This window comes from Humulus lupulus, chromosome 3 (assembly GCF_963169125.1).
Source record: "Humulus lupulus chromosome 3, drHumLupu1.1, whole genome shotgun sequence".
Classification (NCBI taxonomy): Eukaryota; Viridiplantae; Streptophyta; class Magnoliopsida; order Rosales; family Cannabaceae; genus Humulus; species Humulus lupulus.
In genome coordinates, this window is record NC_084795.1 from 71,753,792 (window position 1) to 71,758,733 (window position 4,942).

The 4,942-nt window shown below is 39.1% G+C and overlaps 1 non-coding gene across 1 annotated transcript; it reads right to left on the minus strand.

The window, feature by feature from the left end:
- Positions 1-2,916: 2,916 nt before the first annotated feature.
- On the minus strand, positions 2,917-3,023 carry LOC133827716 (small nucleolar RNA R71). Its single transcript, XR_009890368.1, has one exon. It is a non-coding gene; the product is annotated as a small nucleolar RNA R71 (small nucleolar RNA).
- Between the last annotated feature and the right edge of the window lie 1,919 nt (positions 3,024-4,942).

Below are 4,942 nucleotides of genomic sequence, written 5' to 3' on the forward strand. Positions count from 1 at the left end.
ATATTATCCCAGGTGATATATCGCCTACTAGGGGTGATATATCGTCTCCTTTGAATGATTTTTGAATGTTTTTTAAACCGAGCTCATTTTAATCTTTAACATCTTGATAAGTCCAGCATCTTTCTGACCGAGTCTTCAGCCTCTGCTAAACGATAATTCAAATATTTTTCACTTAAAAAGCCATTATTTTATTCAAGTTAAATGAAAATCTTTTCATTCTTGAACTCTATAAATAGGACCTAGTACCCAGCCATTTATTCATTCATCAAGCTAAGTTCAGCGTCTGCAAGCTGCTAGGTTATTTTTGAGTGCTTAAACACTTGGGTTGGGAATATAAGCTTTAACTTTATAATCTTAATAAACACTCGGGAAGTAAGGTTCATAGTATTTTCTGGTTCGAGGTGTAGTTCGGTTATAGAAGCATTCGAGGTATTCATTATTCTAGTTCATTTCTATGTTATTCTTATAGTTTTCTACTCAAAATCCTAACTCTATTCTTTATTCTTGGTTAGGAAATCTAAGATCTTGAACGTAATATTTTTGGTAAGTATATTCTCGATGGTATAGTTCGTCCATTCTTTTTATCCCTTTTTCTTTAAGTATACTCACCTTTCTTTGATGGTTTTTAGGAGTGTTCCAAAGTCCCAATCCTGTTCTCATATCCCGGTATATTGGTAAGGAAAATAGGATAGGATTTTATATGTTATGTTATATGTTATCTTATGATTTATGTGTTATGTAATATGTTATATTATGTATGTTTGTAGACTTGGGCATATGACTTGTATAACTAACAAGCCCGAATAAATTTATGGGCATATGACTTGCTTAGCTAGCAAGCCCTGTTGAGTCTAGTTTTTGTCATGTTTAGGTGATGTTTTTAGTAGTCTTTTATTTCGTTTTTCTTTCATTTAGTGTGAGTTTATGCTTTGTTTGTTTGTCTTTGTGAATATCAGGAAGAATTGAGCACTTGGAGAAAAATGTCAACGAAAGGGAAGAAATAACCAAGTTTTTCTACATATTTTGAGAAAGAATGGATCTCAACATAATTTGGCAGTGTTGGTGAATTTTTGAGATGAAAACTTGAAAAATTGAGAAATCCCTTAAGAGCCACGGCATGAGAAACATAGAGCCGCAGCTAGGTGGTGAAACAGAACCACTGTTTTGAAGGAGATCTTCGGGCCGCGGCATGGCTAGAGAGGGCCGCGGCATTGATGGGCATTTCGCCCAGAATTCGTCGACGCGGGCCGCGGCATGGAAAGAGCATTTCGCCCAAAAAATTTGACACGGGCCGCGGCATGGTGCTTGTAGAGCCGCGGCCCGCCTCTTTTAAAAATTCAATCCTAGGTTTTAATATGGCAAAAAAGAGAAGAGAAAGGACGTACGGACTGGGAGAGGAGTTCTGGTTTTGAAGGCTGAAGGCTTAGAGTATTTTTACATGTTTTTCTTCTTCTTCCTGATGTTATCTTTAATTTTTGTTGTGATTAGCATTATGATTATGAACTAATTTTCTGTTTAGGATGTTTAATTGAATCACTTGAACCCCTACTATGAACTAATGCAATTTTAATTATCTTCTTCTTCAATCTTATTCAATTCCATATAACCTGTTCTTATAGACTGATTATTGATTGGCCATCTATAGTCAGACATACATGTGTTTAAGTCAAAATCTGAGAAGTGAGATTTAAATCTGCTGTGGTTATATTGGACATAATTCTAATTTAGAACGAAAGTATCTGAGTTAATTGTGTAACTGTTTATTAAGTTGTCAAGATTAATGCTACCTTTGTGATTCAATTTACCATAGAAATATAGGGAATTGTCACTTAGGTTGAGTTTATAATTCATAGTATGATTATAGGCTGCTGTATCAACTTGTTAATTGAATTAGGTGAAAAGAAGAAGAACTCATACTTTGCATTAGGGAATAATAGGGAGGATAGTTGATGAGATTAAATATCCTAATTGTTTCTTCAGTGGTTAATTATCAAAGATTTTACTATTAGTTGTTATTCCATTTAATTTTCAATTATTGTCTCTGCACTTTATAGTTTCTCTTGCTGTGTTTACAAAAATCAACAAATTTTAATTGATCAAATAGAAAGAGAAATTAATTGACTGGAAATTGATAAATCAGTCCTTGAGGATGATACTTGGTTTTTACCATTTTATTACAAATTGCGACTGTGTGCACTTGCATAGCAAAAATATCGCAACAAGTTTTTGGCGCCGTTGCCGGGGACTGAAAATAATTATCAATATCAGTCTAATTAATTTTTATTCTAATTTGATTTTAATTTCTCTTGTTTCTAATCTGTTTAGTTGCTTAATTTGTCTATCTCAGGTGAACTGTGTTATATGCGTAGCAGAAGAGGAACAGACAATCTTGTTCCTTTGAATCCTGAGATTGAAAAGTCCTGCAAGCAAAACAGAAAGAACAAGAGGGAGGCCCAGAAATCTGTGAAGATGGCACAGAATGAAGGGGATGGCAGGAATGCTTTAATTCCTGGAATTGTACAAGGGGGTCAGGCTCAGAATAATGTTGAGAGGAGCCTGAGAGATTATGTACTGCCTACTCTGACGGGAGTACAAAACAGTATACGCCCACCAGCTGTAGAGGCCAACAATTTTGAAATCACGCTAGCTATTCTACAAATGGTGCAATCCTCTGTGCAATTTAATGGTTTGCCTTCTGAAGATCCTCACACCCATTTGTCTAATTTTTTGGAGCTGTGTGGAACTTTTAGATACAATGGGGTGAGTGATGACGCAATTAAACTGAGGCTTTTCCCATTTTCTCTGAGGGACAGAGCTAAAAGTTGGCTGAACTCGCTGCAACCAAACTCTATTGTCACCTGGCAAGATCTAGCTCAGAAATTTTTGTCAAAATTCTTTCCCCCATCCAAAGCTGCTAAATTGAGGGGAGAGATCAATAATTTTTGCTAGAATGATGGAGAGTCTTTGTATGAAGCTTGGGAACGGTTCAAGGAACTCTTGAGAAGATGTCCTCATCATGGCATTGAACAGTGGATGCTAGTACAGAATTTTTACAATGGTTTATGTCCTACAACCAGAACCATTATTGATGCTGCAGCGGGTGGAACTTTTATGAGCAAGAGCGCAACTGCTGCTTATGAGCTGCTAGAGGACATGGCCACAAACAATCATTAGTGGTCTAAGGAAAGATCATCAGGGGCCAGAAAGGTGGCTGGGGTGCGTGAGCTGGATGCAATCACTGCTCTAACAGCACAAGTAGCCTCCTTGACGAAACAGTTACAACAGAGCACTGTATCTGCGAATGCGGTTCAGATGGCAGTGAGGTGTGAAATGTGTGGTGGTTCTCATTCTGTCGATCAGTGCCCTATCTGCATGAATAATAACAGTCCGATGGATCATGCTCAAGTTCAAGCGGTGGGAAACTTTCAAAGACCACTCAATAATCCATTTTCCAATACCTACAATCCTGGGTGGCGAAATCACCCCAATTTTTCTTGGAAGAATAATCAAGGCCAACAACCTCAGTTTCAGGGCCAATTTCAGAATAACATGTCTCAGCCACCTATGCATCAAGCTTCTTCATCACAACAGCCTAGGCCTCAACAATCAATGAATCAAGCTCAACCTGAGAGGCCTAATGAACTGCAAGCTGCATTGTTGACCCTCACCAACACTCAAACTCAGTTTATGACAGAGACTAGATCTTCTATCAGAAACCTGGAAATACAAGTTGGGCAGTTGGCCAATATGCTCAATAACAGACCACAGGGAAATTTTCCCAGTAATACTGAAGTCAACCCCAAGGAGCAAGTTCAGGCAATTACTTTGAGGAGTGGGAAGCAAACTGAGCAGCCTAGACCTCCACAGGCAGTAGTTCAGAATAAAGAGATGGGTGAATAGTCTGATTCAGAAAGGGTCACTGAAGGCCACCAGCAGTCAGAAAAGAGTCCGCCAGTTGTTGATGAGCAGCTAGTTCGAGTTCCATACCCTCAGAGGCTTAGAAAGACTACATTAGATAAACAGTTTTCTAAGTTTTTAGAGGTGTTTAAAAAGCTACACATAAACATTCCTTTCGCTGAGGCTCTGGAGCAGATGCCCAGCTATGTGAAATTCATGAAGGAGATTCTGTCAAAGAAAAGGAGGATGGAGGACTATGAGACTGTAGCACTCACTGAAGAGTGCAGCGCGATATTACAGAGAAAGCTACCCCAAAAGCTGAGAGATCCGGGGAGCTTCACCATACCTTGCACCATCGGAAAATTTGAATGCAAGCATGCCTTATGTGATCTGGGGGCAAGTATCAACCTGATGCTCTTATCTGTGTTTAGAAGACTTGGTTTGGGGGAGGCAAAACCAACAACTGTCACTTTACAGCTCGCAGACCGATCGTTGACACATCCACGGGGTATTATTGAAGATGTTCTTGTGAAGGTGGATAAGTTCATATTTCCAGCTGACTTTATCGTTTTGGACATGGAGGAGGATACAGATGTACCAATTATTCTCGGTAGGCCATTTCTAGCCACAGGCCAAGCTCTTATTGATGTTCACAAAGGAGAGCTTAAGCTTAGAGTTCAAGGAGATGAGGTGGTCTTTAATGTCTTCACGTCTATGAAGTATCCAGTGGCTAGTGACAGTTGCTTTAGTGTGGATGTGATAGAGAAGGCAGTCTCCAAGAGATGGATGAGCAGTGATGCCTTACAGGCAGTATTATTAGGTGATGAGGTTGATGATGATGATGATGATGCTGAGATCAGAGATTGTGTAAACTGGATCAACTCTTTCTTGCCATATTGGAAGAAGTTTCAAGAATTAGCAGATGCGACTGATAAACCGCTAACATCCATTCAGCAACCACCGCAGTTGGAATTAAGGCCCTCCCAGATCACTTGCGATATGCTTATTTGGGGGAGAATGAAACTTTACCTGTCATTGTGTCAGC